Source organism: Doryrhamphus excisus, linkage group LG2 (assembly GCF_037039965.1).
Source record: "Doryrhamphus excisus strain RoL-2023G ecotype Guam linkage group LG2, RoL_Dexc_Guam_v1.1, whole genome shotgun sequence".
Classification (NCBI taxonomy): Eukaryota; Metazoa; Chordata; class Actinopteri; order Syngnathiformes; family Syngnathidae; genus Doryrhamphus; species Doryrhamphus excisus.
This window is the reverse complement of record NC_136358.1, coordinates 6,104,835-6,124,640: the sequence shown is the minus strand read 5'-3', so window position 1 is coordinate 6,124,640 and position 19,806 is coordinate 6,104,835. Positions and strand designations below refer to the sequence as shown.

Sequence of the window (19,806 nt, the reverse complement as noted above, 5' to 3'; positions counted from 1 at the left end):
CAATTTTTCAAATGACCAGGATAGATAGGATCAGGAAGGAGTACATCACAGGGACGTTACATGTTAGAGGCCTTGGAGATAAAGTCAAAGAGTCCAGACTGAGATGGTAGGGACCTGTCCAGAGGGGAGATAGTGAATATATTGGTAGAAAGGTGCTGCGTTTAGAGTTGCCAGATAGGAGGCGTAAAGATAGACCAAAGAGGAGTTTTAGGGGAGTTGGTTATGCAAAGGGTTAGATTTTTTTTTGGCACTAAATACAAGAAAAAATGGGAAGTGCAAAAATTCTTCTTATGAATCTATCAATATTTCAATTTTTGTCAGTTCAAGTCTTCCTTACATATTTTGTAACTGATTAGATGTAAATTGTGTCCATCAGGTCCATTTGTGTTCGAGTCGAGCCTCCTGCCTCCGTCGGCGATGCATGAGCTTTTCCATTATGTAGATTTCCTTGACCCAGAGTAGGGGCGTCCTCCTTTCCCATTCACTTTTTATGGTTTTTTTTGCCTGCTCTGAATAGAATCTTTACCGTCATGTTTTGTTTTAAAGACACACAGTATAAGTGATAGAAATGTTAAAATAAATGTCACTTTTTCCTCTAACTCGCAGTGTGTATTCCCGTACTTGTCTTATTTTGCAGTGTTTACTTGTGAAATGCATTCAACGGCATTAGATTTAAAAAGTATCGTGTGTTCATTCCTTATACAAGATGCAACCTGACAGTAGAGTTGCTGCCAATATTGATATCAGTTGATATTGATACTGATGTGCTGGACAGTGTCGGTATATCGTATCGAGGTAAAAATCCATCTCCAGCTGTCACTTTTAATAACATTCATTCATTGAGGCTAAAAGTAGCTACTGTGGCCTTGCTGTTGTCATGCAGAAGAAGCACAATGGAAGCAGATGTACTAATTATCCATCTGGGATGTTCAAATGTAGTTTGCGCGTGCAAGAATATGCTCTCTATTAGAAAAAAAAAAAAAAACTCTTCAAGGTCAGAAAGATAGGGGCAGAAAACAGAACAACTTTCTTATATCACTACAAGGAGTCTGGAGGTTTCATGTTATAATTGGGTTTTTGGAAGTCGGTAAAAATGTATAATGGGAGCAAAAAGTTTTTGTGACCTTCAAGGGCAGAGAGTTAGCTCCTTTAAGGGGACTTGACCAGCAGGGGTCAGCCCACACAGGGTTGAAAAATACACACATTTACCAAGGCTGTAAGGCGGTTTGTATCAGCAAGTTTTGCAGTTGTTGTTGAATTATGTTTTGTGGCATTTCCCTACCAAAAAGGGGCCACTCATACGAAGTCTACAGGAAGTGTGCGAGTGGGGAATAGAACGGCTGTGACGCATGCATTATTTACAAGCAGTGATTTGTTTAAACTGGCTAAAAGGATGTTGACATCAGGAAAAGTACAATACTTTGAAATGAAATTACTTTACCGCTTTTACTTGAAAGTGCAGTAGCTTCCTACTCCATGTCTACTCTCGTTTCCTCTCTTCACTCTGTGTTCTCTGGCCCCTTCCGCGGCCCACGCCTCCTCGAGAGCTGCAACCACATTGCGGCACCAGCCTCCTCTTTATTGTTATGTGTGCCCTGCAAAGCAATTTGGAGACAGAACAGCCTTGTTAGGGATGATTCCCTCCGACCACGGCACACACATGAAAGCATCTCAATCACTTAGATTTGTCAAGCAGCTCAGGTTCAGAGCCGAAGTGACGGATCTAAGTCTCTCTTGGCAAATCCCCCCCCCCCTGTGCCCCTATCTGCTGCTTCTCTTCTTTACTTTTCTTCATTTCTCATATCTCATTTACATGTCATATGACAACTACTGCACACAAACATAATACTCTTAAAGAACCACAAAAGTAAAGTTTTAATGATGTCATCACAAAGTGTCCTTTTTGTGAGCAATGAACATGATAAAACTAAGGAAAAAGGAAATTTATACTTTTTCCAGAGCAAATAGTCTAACTTAGCATGTTGCTGCAGTTAATGAAAAAAAAGACAAATACTTTGAGTTTTTCTTATAAAAACCCATTATTTTTATGTCAAACTGAAAACCATGGTCTTACATTAGAGATCTGGATATGAAGTCCAAGGACCAGGAAAAACTCAGCCACTATTGCTGTGCCTCACTGCAGAAAGATGGCAGCAACAACTCCTGCCAGCTCGGGTAAAAGGATCTGCACAGCTGACTGACACCTCTCTGTACTTTATTGTCCCATTATGCAATAATAATGATGTCACATTTCCATGAAATACATTACACAAACTGTAGAATGTCATGGATAATAAATGTTTCTGCATATAGGCTACATGCAGACAAACCCATGTGCACTTAGACCAGGGTTGGCAACCTTGAGACATTTTGCCTCCTTTCTCCTTAAAACATTCATTCATTCAGGAGGGTCACAAGGGTGCTGGAGCCTATCCCAGCTGTCTTCGGGCGAGAGGCGGGGTACACCCTGGACTGGTGGCCAGCCAATCACAGGGCACATATAGACAAACAACCATTCACACTCACATTCATACCTATGGACAATTTGGAGTCGCATGTGGGAGTAAGCCGGAGTACCAGGAGAAAACCCACGCATGCACGGGGAGAACATGCAAACTCCACACAGAGATGAGGGTGGAATTGAACCCTGCTCTCCTAGCTGTGAGGTCTGCACGCTAACCACTCGACCGCTGTGCAGCCTTCTTAAAAGATAAAACCAAACATAAATGCATTATTCATTCATTCATTCATTCACCGCTTTTTCCTCACGAGGGTCGCGGGGGTGCTGGAGCCTATCCCAGCTGTCTTCGGGCGAGAGGCGGGGTACACCCTGGACTGGTCGGCAGCCAATCACAGGGCACATATAGACAAACAACCATTCACACTCACATTCACAATTTGGAGTCGCCAAATAACCTAGCATGTTTTTGGAATGTGGGAGGAAACCGGAGTACCCGGAGAAAACCCACGCATGCACGGGGAGAACATGCAAACTCCACACAGAGATGGCCGAGGGTGGAATTGAACCCTGGTCTCCTAGCTGTGAGGTCTGCGCGCTAACGACTCGACCACCGTGCCACCCCATGAATGCTTTAAGAATATAAAATGTGAATAAAGCGCACAGTAGCGCTGCTTGGACAGGCATGGACAAACAGCTCATTAGCATTAAAGCTACAAGCACGCAAAGCAACATGTTCCCAGGAACGCCTACTTTTAAATTGTCTAAATTTCAGCTTCATTCATCAAGCCCAGATGTTGGACAGTCCACAATTGTGACCCATATCTGGAAGTTATTTTAAATTGCTGAAGAAGAGGCTGGTATTTAAGTGGAAGTGATTGAGGACGTAGGGGTTGACAAGGTGCAACAGTGTACTCACAGGCTCGTACAAGCAAGCATCACGTCGCCTGTGTCGCTCTCCCACCAGAGTCACCTTGTCACAGTCACTGAGGGCTTCATTAAAATGGATTGCGCCCTCCCTCCCGTCTCGCCCTCCTCTCACGCCTGATTCGCTGTCACTCCATCACATCTTCCCCCTTATTCTCTGCTGCCAATATTTGTCTCTTTGAGTCCCATTCCGTCTGCTGAGATATGGGCTTTGCCCTGACAAAAAGGCAACTACACTGGTAAAATTTAGTCCTCTGCCTGTGCCTGAAAATCATTTTACAATCGAGCCACAGCAGATGATTGCACACATGGGAGCTCCATTAAAGTCACACAGCGGCTAACATGAGAGAGAGAGAGAGGCTGCCATGTTCTCTTCTCTTTTTAGAGGACAGTGCATTTGATTGGACGTGTTAATGCGATGTAGATCTTTAGCACACAAATTTTAGGGCTTCCGTCAACACTTCTATTCTGTTTGCACCAGTGATCCCAATAAAGCCACGGCTGCGTGCGTTTGAATTTAGTAGGAAATTGGTAGTGTTTTTTCCGGGCTTTAGCGTCATTACGGAGATCTTTCCCATTTCTGTAAAATTAGAGTCGAGCTCTCATTCTAGTGTGTACAAGAAAAAAAGCTGGCAGCAAAAGAGATAAATGTGCACCTGCAGCTTTGACAACAAGGGGCTCATCTCTATTTATATATTAAAACACACATTCAGTATGACGCATTGCAGTGGCAAACAATGTTCAATTAAGCGTGAGTATTTTGATTTTTGTAAACCTCTTTTTGCATTAGATGGTGCAGCTGTGTCTAATGAAGTGGCAGGCAATTTCCCGTCTCTCCTTGTTGCGTTTCAACACAGTTTTGTAATTCAAGTATATCATCTTGGTAGCCACTGTTTTTATTTCTATTAGGTGCAGGAGTGAAAGCAAACATGACTTTATAAAGAGGAAGCAGCTCCTGATGAGTTGACTTAATCATTAAACAATACGGCGCTTGGATTTGAACAGACTGCAGTGCGCTCTCTTTAATAGGGTGTTTAAGTTCATTCAGTCTGTTTGTGGTCCTCCTTCGCTCCCCTCTCGAGACTGCTTCTGAGTGTTTTGGATAATGTCTCTGCTCGTAATTACCTCGCCTCGGCCGGCCACGCAGGACTGTTGATGAATGCACACCACAAAAACTACCTCAGCGACATCTTCTAAGCCTCCCGAAATAATCTAGCCGTGCTCGTCTCACAATCAGACAAGCGCTTTTCTTTGTGTGGGTCAACGCAACCTCGGACTGCTTCAATACTTTCACCCCTGAATGCACTCAAAGACTCTTAAAAGGCACAATAACAACGGCAGTGAGGATCGATGGAGGGCGTGAATCACAATGGTGGACACAGTCGTTAAGAACCTAGATTTAATTCACTTTTCCACAAAAACTTGTGCTAGATTACCCCGGGCTGCAAGAAACGACTATTTTAATAACTGATTAATCTGTCGGGGGCGGCACGGCGGTCGAGTGGTTAGCGCGCAGACCTCACAGCTAGGGTTCAATTCCACCCTCGGCCATCTCTGTGTGGAGTTTGCATGTTCTCCCCGTGCATGCGTGGGTTTTCTCCGGGTACTCCGGTTTCCTCCCACATTCCAAAAACATGCTAGGTTAATTGGCGACTCCAAATTGTCCATAGGTATGAATGTGAGTGTGAATGGTTGTTTGTCTATATGTGCCCTGTGATTGGCTGGCGACCAGTCCAGGGTGTACCCCGCCTCTCGCCCAAAGCTGGGATAGGCTCCAGCTGGGATAGGCTCCAGCACCCCCGCGACCCTCGTGTGGAAAAGCGGTAGAAAATGAATGAATGAATTAATTAATCTGTCGATTATTTTTTACGATTATTCAATGTTTTTTTCACCTCTTTTTTCAGAAATAGAAGCTTTCAAATAACAGAGCAAATAAGTGAAATAAGTAAAACTAATGTACACAAACATTCATTCATTCATTCATTTTCTACCACTTTTCCTCACGAAGGTCGTGGGGGTGCTGGAGCCTATCACAGCTGTTTTTGGGCGAGAGGCGGGGTACACCCTGGACTGGTCGCCAGCCAATCACAGTGTACACAAACATACAATCAATAATTTTTTTAGTCGATTAATCTGAAGTTTGTCATTTCAATGAATGGAGTATTTGTTGGACCAAATGAATATGCAGCAAACTTTTACAGTTGGTGGTTAGGTACATATCATATCAGAAAAGAAGCAAAAAGGACTGTTTTCCAAAATTAAAGCATACACCAAGATAATAGGTCAATTAATTGGGTAATCGATTAACCATGGATTAATTGTTGCAGTTCTTGTAGCGAATAAAAGGTGAGCTAAGCACAAACCGACAATGTGGAAATCACTGCAACTTCTTTCAAAAGGTGAACACGGTGCAGTTATTTATGAGATGAAGTGTGTGGGACGTGAAGAGAAGACAAGGGCCTTTTGTGTGGGACAGCAAAATGTGAGAAATGATGTTTGTTTTGCTCATTTCTGCTGCATAAATCTCGCTGATAAGAAGCGTGTCCTGGTACACCGGCATCATCCGATATAGCACACCAAGCTGGAAAATAACCGTTAATAATAACTGTTTTTTTTTCTCCCCCCCACACACAAAGGATTTACAGCAACACTATTGAACACACTCCGTCTCGCTTCTCGACGGTCCCTCAGGTGGCCACTGAAGCTGCAAACGCCTCATCATGGACGGCCCCTGCTGCACCCCCCCTCTGCAGTAAATGTGGGAGTCACTCGAGGTCGCTCGAGCGTCTCCAGGAAAGACTGTGACTCACTGGACCAACCAAACGTAATCTATTATTTTATCCTGGTGGTGGAATTGTCTTCATGGTCTGTGGTCTAATCCTTTAGTTGCTTTGAATATTTTCTGGGGTTGTTCTGCAGAGGGAGCATCAATTAAGTATACTAGACTAAAATCATTACTCAACCGAGCAAGACAGTTTGGACAATTGGATGCTTTGTGGGAACACTTTGGGAAAGACCGTGTTGCTGATCCCAGTGCATAAAAAGCATGCTTGGATGAGTTTGATGTGGAAGAAGTCCACCTTTGGAGATGATAACATCATTCATTCATTCATTCATTCATTTTCTACGAGGGTCGCGGGGGTGCTGGAGCCTATCCCAGCTGTCTTCGGGCGAGAGGCGGGGTACACCCTGGACTGGTCGCCAGCCAATCACAGGGCACATATAGACAAACAACCATTCACACTCACATTCATACCTATGGACAATTTGGAGTCCCCAATTAACCTAGCATGTTTTTGGAATGTGGGAGGAAACCGGAGTACCCGGAGAAAACCCACGCATGCACAGGGAGAACATGCAAACTCCACACAGAGATGGCCGAGGGTGGAATTGAATCATGGTCTCCTAGCTGTGAGGTCTTCACGCTAACCACTAGACCACCGTGCTGCCCATGATAACATCAGTATCTTCATATTTCATATTTCTCAAACCAAAGTCAGAAATAAATATGGATAGTTTTGGTTGCGATTATGTCAGTCCAGGGATCATTGAAAGAAGCGGGTTCCACTGCATTACTGCATTCCATAAGAAACAGGATCCATGTCTTGCTGCATGTTCATGCTCAAGCAAGAAATCGGTCTCGGTCCACCCGTTCTGCACAACAGGATTCAGTTGATTGCATTCACGCTTGACCACAGGAAGTGTAGGAGCAGTGTAATCAAAGACTTGCAACTTGGACTTGGCATCCGTGACTCAGTCTGAAGACTTTGAGTAAAATGTGTCCCCACACAAAACATTTAACTACCGTGATGATTATTGTATCGTTTCCGACAAAGCGGCAAAAGTTCCCCCACAGCATCGGCCGCATTGGATGCATACACGCAAAGTTAATTAGGTTAACTAAATATTTTATGTCTTGAGAAGTTCATTTGGTGTTGTACTTTCTTGCACTGCCTAAATCCTGAATGCTGTGTCTGCACTCTATTTCTGGGAAACAGTCTTGTTACTAAAACAATTGATAGATGGTGATTTGTTAAAATGACATTTTATTTGATAAACAGTGCTTACCATTATAATTTTAAGACTGGCAACTTACTTCCCACAGCTGGTAAAAATGCACCAGATTCCCTTTTCACCCAACCAAACATGACAAATGGGGACGCTAACGGGTCAAACAAAGGGGTTGTCTTATATTCGGGCCAGACACATACACATTGACACACATTGACACCACCTTCTCTGTTCTCTGCAATCTCTGTTAGGCATTCCTCACAAGTTATTTCCATGAGAGCAGACATGATGCTCCAAGATTGCCCCTCTGATGGATTGAAACAATTATCTTCTATCTTAGTGAGCCTCTTTGGTCTGAACAAACTGGTATTGATTGCACGGCAACCTTGTGACTGAGAGGACAGGCGATGAACAACACCTTCCTCCTTGTGTACTCCAACAACTATAACCCTGGCATGGGAAGAAGATCTTCCCATTGCTCGCTAAAGTGTTGTAACAGACTCATGCATTATTGATGAACACAATCGGCGGCTACCAAAGTGTCAAACACAATCAGCGAGGCCGAGGCCAAACTGATACAAACTGTTACATGAGCGCCCGGCGGAGGACAACAAACAGCCTTTAAGGATTTCGGAAGACGAGCAGAGATGCCTTACAAAGATATCGAGAAAACAGCCAGCAAACAACGGGACATCGTTAGACGTTCTGTTTGATAAAATGTATCAGAACCCATTCAGTTTTACTTGATGCTATGGAGGCTAATTACCTCAACCAAGGACGCTATGTATTTTATCTGTGTGTACTGTCTTTGCACTCTCCTGAACCGATGCACACAAAATGGGGAAAATTTGTAAAACCATTCCAGTGTTGTCTCTGCTATTATTTATTTGACAAATACATCACATGGTGCCAATATTATTAAATGCCTTACGTCGAATGGACTTGAAATTTCAGCCACGTGCTTAATATGTAACTTAAACAGTTATTTACAAGTGCCCGCAAGGCCTGCTGGGTAGTCCAGACTTCTCTGACAAGGTCTTCTACATATTTGCAATCGAGCAAAAATGTGACAAATATGGCACAAAGTCGGGCGGCACGGCGGTCTAGTGGTTAGCGCGCACAGCTAGGAGACCAGGGTTCAATTCCACCCTCGGCCATCTCTGTGTGGAGTTTGCATGTTCTCCTCGTGCATGCATGGGTTTTCTCCGGGTACTCCGGTTTCCTCCCACATTCCAAAAACATGCTAGGTTAATTGGCGACTCCAAATTGTCCATAGGTATGAATGTGAGTGTGAATGGTTGTTTGTCTATATGTGCCCTGTGATTGGCTGGCGACCAGTCCAGGGTGTACCCCGCCTCACGCCCAAAGACAGCTGGGATAGGGATAGGATCCAGCAACCCCCGCGGCCCTCGTGAGGAAAATGAATGAATGGCACAAAGTTGGGAGGACCACAAGCTACCCAGCATGCCTTGCGACAGGACTATGTTGATGTGGCTTGGGTATTTTGTGTAGATATTTATTTGTATGACACATGAAGGTGACATTGTGTGTCTGGTGTGTGTTGTTTGTACAAGCTATTTCTTGTGCGACTCAAGCATGCCAGAATAGCACTGTCGAAACCAACTGAAAAGGAATGAGTGCAATGTATTCAAACGTTACTATTTGTTTTCATTATGGCTTTAATTTCATTCTTTTATCACACGCGCCGGTATCACTGTAAGCTGTCTGCCTTTTCTTATCTTTTATTGTGATGGAGTGTGCATGAACTGGATGAACTTAGTCATGATGAAGCCAATTTCATGACAGCTCTGTCAGGAACATGGCCTGGCTAAATTGAATTAACCTTTTTTCAGACTTCCAGATAAGCTCATGAAGATCCATATTGCTGCTGGCGCCGCTCATTCTCATCATCGTTATCATTATCGTCATGCCGCTTGACCGTAACCAATCCTGGAACAGCTTTCTGACTGTGCAGGCATGTGAATTATATGCAAAAATAACCATTCCCACACTTAATTAGTTGTCCCTGAATGGACGAATCTTCATAAAAGGCGTGCTTGGATGAAGACGGTGAGCTTTATAACACTGTGCTTGTGTTTTAACTGATAGCAAACAGCAACATCCTACCATCCTGCAACACCCTGAGGCTGCAGCCATCTATTCATCTATCCTTTATAGCACCTTTAAAACCTCTGCAGCATGTGTCACACACACACACAAATCTGCCCGAGGCGTTATAATAGTAATCACTGGACCACTGCATTTAATGCCATGATTGCTTCAATAAGCCACCGCATAAACATGCTGACTATTAAACGCTACAACACAACTCTCGTGCAGATCAATACTGTGGTGATGCTTTGCAACAAAAAAAAGGTGCTACATTCACAGAAAATTAATGACAAACATTCTATACATGGCATGCTCCCCACTTGCCTTTTGGAGGCGGATTGTGTACGCTCCAGATGGAGAATTAGACAGGAAAGGCATTGGTGCACCTGTATCCCCTTCACATCTCATCTTGTCTCAGCCTCTCATGCAAACACTCGGCATGTTTTATTTTTGCATGTCGACTGGATTTAAAAAAGAAGCTCCAGGCGTGAGCTTTTTTTTTTTTTTGCAGCAGGAGGAAATGTTCATACGAATACACACCTGTCTCATCTTCTTCATGACAGAGTCACACCGAAATAAACAACAACAACAACGAACCCCAAACACAACTGAGTTTGTTTTTTAACCAAGTGTGACAGAGTTGCTGTGTTTCACTTCATTTTATTACATTCTACAGCTTTTTACCTGTTTTTTCCTCCCTGATAGCTAAGTACTCAATTTGGGTTGGGTTGTCATGGTGATAACATTAACTGGAAGTGACCCCTCTAAGCTGTATAAAAAGATTACTAGAGGTTTCCTCCAATATCTTGGCCGTATGGTAATATGATATGATACACAGTATATACTACATATGGCTTATCCTACAGGGTTGCAGGTGTGCTGGAGCCAATGGATATATTGGTAAATACTATATAATAAAACCTGCTGGTTGGGAAGTACATCTTCCCTCGATTCTCGTGTGTCTGCTACTGTAGGTCGCAGAATATTGTAGCTTGAGCAGCTGGCAGGTGGGGAATAATTCCACAGGAATGATGTGTGGCTGCAGGAATGCCTACTTCATTGGACCATCACCAAAGCATAACAGCATAATGTGGAGAACTGACACATTCAGATGGGGGAATTTTATATCATGGAACCTCAGGCTTCGTAGTCTATCTGTTCCAAAAGCTCAGATGAAACCAGATCAATCTTTCCCATAAGAAGTAATGTAAGTCTAGTGAATTTGAATTGAATTGAATAGTTGAATTAGACAAAAGTAAACAACAAAGTTGACATACATTTCAAGTACATTTCCAGGATGTGATCATGTCTGCTGCAAAACAGAAAGTGAAAGTCCATCCATCCATTTCCTATACCTCTTATCCTCATTAGGGTCGGGGTACTGGTCGCCAGCCAATCACAGGGCACATATAGACAAACAACCATTCACACTCACATTCATACCTATGGACAATTTGAAGTCGCCAATTAACCTAGCATGTTTTTGGAATGTGGGCGGAAACCAAAGTACCCGGAGGTAAACTCCACAGATATGCCAAGCAGAGAATCGAACCCAGGTCTTCCTGACTCTGTGGCCTATGTGCTAACCACTCAACATGCGGCCCTGAAAGTGAAAGTCAAATAGGAAATGAATGTATCAATAATTAACTAAATAAATGCTAGACAAGAAAATAATGGGAAATGAAACAATAAACTATGTTTTTTTTTATCTGATTCAGATGGTTAATTGTATGAGACCACGGCTCGTTTCGCCTGAGGTTGAGAATAAAGAAAGCTCTATTGTGAAATAAGTCTTCCCGACAAACGACAAAATAGAAGTTAGTCTTATTCCTCACATTTGGGGAAGGTACAATACTCGGCTGACGAAAGCCAGGAAATGCTCATGCGTGGTTGCCAGGTATGGGCATGCGACTAAATTGTGAAGTGCACTTTTTAGATGTGCCTTGTCAAATATCAGTGTTTGCATGTTGGCTAATTCATGCCCTATATCTCGTACAATGTGATCAATATAGTTCAATGGCCTCCTCTGTGAGGGCAGGGTCGTCTCAAAGAAATTACATCAGATATGATTTGTTCCTTGGCATGGAGACAGTGACCAGCAATTTGTCTTCTACAACAAGCTACAATAGAAGAAATGGGTGCAATATCTTCTTAGATCTCCTCTTTTGTTTTGTGCTCTCTCCAAATGATATTCTGTACTCTCATAAGAAGCCGTGTGTATGAGCCATGAAGCCCATCCTGCAGGGCCTTTTTGATGGTGAATGGGGCCATGTCCTCAGCCATCCAGAATATGGGTGACGGATGGGTCTTCCAGCATGGTACTCATCTAAATAACGCTGCTGAAGCAACAAATGAGTGACTCAAGGTATAGTACATTCAGATCCAGGAGTGGCTGAGCCAGTCTCGCAACCTTAATGCCATGGAAAATCTGGCAACCTCACAACTTCAGAATTTGGGGAACATCTACCAAAAAAAGATGTTCATGTTTTTTAAGTGGTTATTTCCCACACTGTATGTGACCTCTGATAGGTATCTGTACTGTGTTCAAGTCGTGTTTGTGAGGCACAATGACAGACAGAAGGCTGTTTACATGCATGCCAATTCCCCCCCAAACTGATTAGGAACATGCTGCTGTCACAAGGCACGCTGAATATTCCAAGCACGAGTGTTGGGAAGCAGTGGAAATCTCTCAGGGGTCTGCTCCGTCGGCAATGGATAAGAGGCTTACATTTTCAAGCCATACAAAAAAAAAAGTTTTTGCACACAAATGGGATTAATTTCATCATTGTGCAGCAAAGCATTGTGGTTGGCATTAGAAGCAGGGAAAATGGGAAAATGGCCCGGGGTATCCATGTCACATTCCGGCTTTTGTATGGCTTTGTTGGCACCTTGCTGTGCCTGTTTTTTTTTTTTTTTATCATGGTGGTAAACAATTTGCTGACTCTGTTTTTGGACATGGTTAAATATGGCTTTCATTCAGTTTGGTAATTGAAGAATTAAAAACATGAAAAAAAAACAAAGCTGCAAATATGCTAGAACAAAACTTCCTCATTTGAGGATAAAGAGATGGCCCGAGTTAAGTCCACAAGATCCACATTTGTATTCTGGAATAGAAGATGAAGACAATTTGCAGACTTAAATAAAGCCGTCTTTCTACATTGAAGCCACTGTCACCCTTGTGAAGGAAAAAAAAACAACAGGGATGTGCTGGTGTGTATGTGATATGCTTGCAAAAAGCATCTGGACGGACTAAGATTAGAGCAAGATGAGAATGCATGATGGCGAAAGAATTGGCTTCTGTGAGATGGTCACTAACTGTGAGGGAGCCTAATTGGAATGAATGGTTTGGTTTGACTGTAATGGATTGAAATGACACCCGCCTTATGAACACACTCGGACTCACAATCACATTTATTGTGGTTTTCCAACAGCCGAGATCTCATACCATTCAGTTCTGACCTAAAATTGTTGCCAAAATTTTGCCAGATTTCACACACTGCCTCAATCATACGATTTTGCACATAAACTTATTTCAACAAAGTTATTTTTAAAACTTATTTTACCTTAGATGTGGACGGATTACTCACAGCATTGCTTGTCTATTCAGCCATTTTGGATAACACAACAGATTCTAACAATACTTCCATTACACAGTACTAAGTATAAGTATACTATAGTCATAGCCTGTTATAGTTTTTTTTTTTTTTTTTTACATAGATCTGTCCATTTTTTCCTACATTTACTTCCGACTAAGGTACTTATAAAATTGCACTTCTGGTTGGATGCTAACTGCATTTTGTTGCCCTGTACCAGTGACATGAGCAATAACAATAAAGTTGAATCGAATCTAATCTAAATCTAATCTAAGCATTAAGAATCAAACCCGTTGTTGAACTCAGTCTTGTCATGTTGTTAATACACTGTGTGACTCCACAGTCTTTATTACCAAAGTGCCTTTTAGCCTGCTTTCAACCCAAAACCAACACCAGAAGTCATTGTCCCCCATCTCTATTGCTTTTATGACGTCATGACTGCTTGACTGTATTCTTTGCTAATTAATGTGGTTACACCTCAAGTCTCAAGTTTTGTGTTAACGTTACTAATTAATTGGATTTACATGTTTTTGTATGATTCCGTTTTAGCCAGACCCTTTGGAATGAGTTGGAATGTTGGGTGGTGTTTGGACCACGTCAGCCATATTTCCATCAGAATACCGCAGTGCCACAGTGGCTGAGAAGTGCAACACATGTTCGCAAGCAATTCAAATTACAGTTACACCAAGCTGGAAAAGGAATGTACCAAATCTCAGCGTGATAGGAGGTGAAAACATTTGGACCAATCAGCCACTACATTCCTTTTCTGGTTTATCTTTGTAGCCGACAAGTACAAAACACAAACCAAAAAGAAAAATAAATTACAATTGCCCTACCCAGAAGGGGATTGTACCCTTGTTATACCTTCATTAAAATATTTAATGGACTTCTTCCGCCAAGATCTGCTAAAACCTAAATAAAAAACGTTTTTGTTGGCTTTATCATGTCTACTGTTCAATGGTTTGGTCAACTTTTAACATACTTTTTGCAAAAACTACTTCCTGTATAAAGACAAAATTAATTTATTATACTTATTTGGTCTTTCTTACCCCAAATAACAAGGAGAAATGAGACAAAAATGCTCAGGTCTCACAAGGTTAGGACAAATAGTTGCACCTGCAAAGAGGTTTTGCTGAACGGTGGCCATATTTATCAGCCAATCTTGCTGACGCGTGCTTGTCAACTCCCCATAATAGGTGTGTACCAAATTTGGTGGTGATTCAGGTAAAGGTCATAGTACATTGACTACCCACTACAATATTATAAAACCTTCTACTGTATGTGGATTAGAATGCCTTTGGCTGGTAGTAAGTTATGAACAAAAGACCGACCAGGAAAGGTATACATCATACTCTCAAATAGATGCGATTTCAATCATTTGGTGCAACAAATAAGCTGGAATATAAAAAAAAACAACAACCTGAACTATGTTCATGTATTAGCACTCCAATTAATGGTCCTTTTCCTGACTAATCTGCATAACGGATACATGTAGTATGGCATTACTCAGCTCTCTGCATAGCTAATTGGCATAATGTAATTAGCAAGAGGTACCTCTTGAGAATCTGTAGCAAAAAAAAAAAAAAAGATTGACAAACAAACACACACGCACACACACACGCATGTCACATTATGAAGACAGATTACGACTTAATGTCATGTTGACTCGCAAGTCACAACTTCTTCAGCGCATCTTGCAAAATCCAACCCAAATTAACATTTAAAACATGAGATTTAAATCTATTAGTAACTGGTGTTATTGATAAATAAATATGGTATGATGAAACGTTTTCACAGAAATGAATTACATACAGTGCATCCGGAAAGTATTCACAGCGCTTCACTTTTTCTACATTTTGTCATGTTACAGCCTCATTCCAAACTGAATTAAATTAATCTCTTACCTCAAAATTCTACACAAAATACTCCATTATGACAATGTGAAAAAAGTTTTTTTTGACATGTTTTGAATTTATTAAAAATAGAAAACAAAAAAAAATCACATTTACATAAGTATTTACAGCCTTTGCTTAATACTTTGTTGATCCACCTTTGGCAGCAATTACAGCCTCAAGTCTTTTTGAATATGATCCCACAAGTTTAGCACACCTATCTTTAGGCAGTTTTGCCCATTCTTCTTTGCAATAAGTCTCAAGCTCCATCAGGGTGGATGGGAGACGTCTGTGCACAGCCATTTTCAGATCTCTCCAGAGATGTTCGATCGGATTCAAGTCTGGACTCTGGCTGGGCCACTCCAGGACATTCACGGAGTGGTTCTGAAGCCAATCTTTTGAGATCTTGGCTGTGTGCTAATGTCTACTGTCTATATGGTCAAGGTACATGACCAGTCTACTGAGGTCAAGAGCGCTCTGGAGCAGGTTTTCATCCAGGATATCTCTATATATTGCTGCATTCATTTTCCTTCTATCCTGACTAGTCTGCCAGTTCCTGCTGCTGAAAAACATCCCCACAGCATGATGCTGCCACCACCATGCTTCACTGTAGGGATGGTATTGGCCTGGTGATGAGCAGTGCCTGGTTTCCTCCAAACATGGCGCCTGGCATTCACACCAAAGAGTTCAATCTTTGTCTCATCAGACCAGAGAATTTTGTTTCTCATGGTCTGAGAGTCATTCAGGTGCTTTTTGGCAAATTCCAGACGGGCTGCCATGTTCCTTTTACTAGGAGTGGCTTTCGTCTGGCCACTCTACCATACAGGCCTGATTGGTGGATTGCTGCAGAGATGGTTGTCCTTCTGGAAGGCTCTCCTCTCTCCACAGAGGAACGCTGGAGCTCTGACAGAGTGACCATCGGGGCCTTGGTCACCTCCCTGACTAAGGCCCTTCTTCCCCGATCGCTCAGTTTAGAAGGCCGGCCAGCTCTAGGAAGAGTCCTGGTGGTTCCAAACGTCTTCCATTTACGAATAATGGAGGCCACTGTGCTCATTGGGACCTTCAAAGCAGCAGAAATGTTTCTGTATCCTTCCCCAGATTTGTGCCTCAAGACAATCCTGTCTCGCAGGTCTACAGACAGTTCTTTTGACTTCATGCTTGGTGTTTGTGCTCTGACATGCACAGTCAACTGTGGGACCTTATATAGACAGTTATTATATTTCCAAATCATGTCCAATCAACTGAATTTACTGCAGGTGGACTCCAATTAAGCTGTAGAAAGATCTCAAGGATGATCAGAAGAAAAAAAATGCACCTGAGCTCAATTTTGAGCTTCATGGCAAAGGCTGTGAATACTTATGTAAATGTGATTTTTTTGTTTTCTATTTTTAATAAATTCAAAACATGTCAAAAAAACCTTTTTCCACATTGTCATAATGGAGTATTTTGTGTAGAATTTTGAGGTAAGAGATTAATTTAATTCAGTTTGGAATGAGGCTGTAACAGGACAAAATGTAGAAAAAGTGAAGCGCTGTGAATACTTTCCGGATGCACTGTAAAACAGTAGAAGGCCAAGCTATGTTTCCTCGACAAACTCCAGATAATAACATAACACCACGATTGATGACGCTTGCAGCTATTCCCACTTGTTGTATTTTCAAATTTTCTGCTTCCCTCCGACCAATTTAAATCCCATTTAAGATGAATGTGGTAAACCATTTCCATTAAATTTCAAGTCACACTCACCCCCGGGTGGCTCCTTAATAGAAGAGGACTCATGACCCTCAAGCATCTTCAACTAACCTGCTGTAAGCAAAGTATTGTGATGAGTCTCTTTTCTATCGTAATGTGTGCGTGTGAGAGAGATTACAATCTGTCTACTGTGGGCCCAGTGGTCACCTACAAGGACTCTGCTGCATAAAATATGAGCATTTGTAAGCCTAAGAGTGCAGGCAGCACTTTTTTTTTTTTTAATCAGAATGTGCAATAAATTATGTCTGCATCTGATAAGAGGCCATGTTTTCAGAAAGTCAAAGATCCTCGATATAACAGGAGACCGCTATTGTTTTTTTAAAGACCCTAGACCAGGGGTCTCAAACTCGTGGCCCGCAGGACACTAGTTTGAGGCCCCCGCCTCGATATGAAAGTTTAATGTTAGTGCGGCCCGCGCAAGTTTGATATGAATGCTGTATGGTATCATGTACCAGAAAAAAATATTAAGTTTGATTAATGTTCATGTTAAAGGTTAAATAACTGTTAATAGTTACGTATCCTCCCTATCCGTGTGGAAGTGGTAAGTTTTTGGCTATTTAAGTTTAAAGGAAATAACTTGAAGGCTACCGTTTAGGTCGCTAGCTCTCTAGTTTGCGAGTTAGCATGTGTCTCAAGACCCTGCAGTTGCGCAATATGTTGTAAATAAAAAGAGTATAAATGTGACTATAGTCGTGTTTTGTCATGTCTACAGGGCTCTAATAATGCTTTGTTCATTTTAATCTGAAAAAAATAATTTGTCTACCCACCAACTATATGTGGTTTCTTAAGTTTTTATTATTTGACGTTTTATTATAATTATTATATTTATTTATTGATTAATGATTGATTGATTTTCTTTATTCTTGATTTGTTTATTTATTTTTCATCTTATTTTGTGTAGAAAAATAAAAAGTAAGATATTTGAGAACAGTGGAATGTTTTATCAGAGCTTTTATTGTAGAAAATTGGAACCAAAGCAAAGTTTTTTTTTAATTTTTTTTGTTTTTAATAAATGTTTTTTTTTTTTTTTTTTTTTTAAAACCTGATGCGGCCCAGTCTCACCCAGACCCGAGCTCCAGTGGCCCCCAAGTAAATTGACTTTGAGACCCCTGAATGATTTCAATAAAGAGCCAGTTTTTGAAATTAATCTAATGTGTGAATAAGATTGCAAATTGTTGTTTGTAAGTTAAGATAAAATAAGGTTTTATTAGTCCCACAAGACAAAATTTCAGATTTACAGCCACATGAGTACAAGAGCACGCAGGAGCATATAAGGTGGTGCAAAAACCGTGTAATAAAAATCAGAACTTATATACACTATATACATGTTGACTAAGTCACGTACGGTTATTGCAAGGTTATTGTACAGGATTTTCTTTGGAAAATTAAAAATGTATTTATTATACAGTCTGCAGTCTATATGTTTCCTGTGATTGACTAATGACCAGTCCAGAGTGTAAAACGTCAACATTTGCGGTCCCTGACATAGCCGAAATCAAAACTGAAACTAACCAGTGCTTACACATTTACCGGTCCCATTGAAGAACAGACAATAATATATGATTTATTTTTAACCTACTGCAGTTTGTTGCTGTTTTTCTCAATTTATGCACATTTTTATTCTAATTCTTGTGTTTTCATATGATAAGACCCTCCAGGATTTGACAACGTTGCGATTGTGCTAATTTCGCACTAATCCCCAGAAATTATATGCAGCCTTGCAAATTAAAATTCATTTTTGGACAATCATCTGCAGTTGTCCCTGAGTTGCACTCAAACATACACAACCACTCTCTAACCAATCAAATGTGTCCCTGCATCACCCACCCTCCTTCCTTGTTTACATTGACACAGATGTCGAGGTGTGATGGTAATCCCTAATCGCCTCTCATTTACCAACACAAATCACCGATATAAATCACTTTCTGTCTTAAATTGTGGACGGAGCAGACAGCACACAATAAGGGAGCCTTTGGTAGTGTTTTGTTTAAAAATGATGGATGGACACTTTCACTTACTCCAGCAAATTTATTCCAACAAACACCTAATGCCTGGTTCGGACATTGCAGACACGTTTTTTGTCATGTCAAGAAAATTGTAGTTGTACTTAGACACAAGACAAATTTACTCAGTTTGTATGTCTTTGTATGTTGTCCATTCGGCCAATGTGTGCCTTTTGTATGTTTTTCTGATGTCTGGTTTGAGCAAAATGGCAAATACTTTTCAAACATTGAGGAAAAAGGTGAACGAAACAAACAAGCGGTCTTTGTATTGACCATTGTGTCGACGTGTGTCCAACATAAGAGGGCATTTTTTTGTAATATGAACACAAAAGTGATGAATTGTTTGACACAGACATAAATGGGGCTGACTTAATCTGGTTCCACTGTATTAGGGATAGGAAATTACCATGAATAACAATATAAATTAGTATCTGGATCCATTCCTTCATTCCATTCATAGGCAGCCTGCTCAAGCTTGGTTCTGTCCAACCTTTCATTCCTGCAAGAGGGCAGTTTCCCTTTCTTCATGTGCAATAAAAAAAAAAAAAACAATTTGTCAAAGAAGACAGGCCTGTTCATTATTGTAATTTGGCCTTTTCCGAGTAGAACAACACTTCATAGCTTCAGGCCACCGGGAAGGCTGACAAATCAATTTTTACTGTGTCCACAAGCACCAGCACTGATAACGCTTTATTATTTGAGGTCCTTCTTCGAATTGTATTTATGCCAGCACGCAGCCAAAATAAATGCATCATCTGGAACCAACTGGCACACACTCCGGCACGGTCGCTGTTTTCATGCTGGCTTGTGGCCACGCTTTATAACAAAAACAACTTTCCACAAACTCCATGATCCTCTTCACAGATCCATTTCACTTCTGTCTGCAGCAGGTCTACACTTAATTTAACATTCCACCGCAGCTTCCTTCAAAGTGATCAGGTCAGTGGTTCCAATCCCAAAGATTTCCTTGTCGCATTTCCCCAAAGCTGACCTGGTCACTCAAATGAAGCGGAAATGGCAGACGGGCTGAGTCAAGGTTGACGGTAATTCATTTGCGG

General features: G+C 41.4%; 1 protein-coding gene across 1 annotated transcript in view; it reads right to left on the bottom strand.

The window, feature by feature from the left end:
• The window catches only part of htr2cl1 (5-hydroxytryptamine (serotonin) receptor 2C, G protein-coupled-like 1), a 135,671-nt gene that overhangs the window by 94,672 nt on the left and 21,193 nt on the right, over window positions 1–19,806 (bottom strand). The window contains exon 2 of the mRNA XM_058067123.2: window positions 1,442–1,595. The gene's annotated coding sequence lies outside the window, so the exon portion shown is untranslated. The remainder of the gene's footprint in view (window positions 1–1,441; window positions 1,596–19,806) is intronic.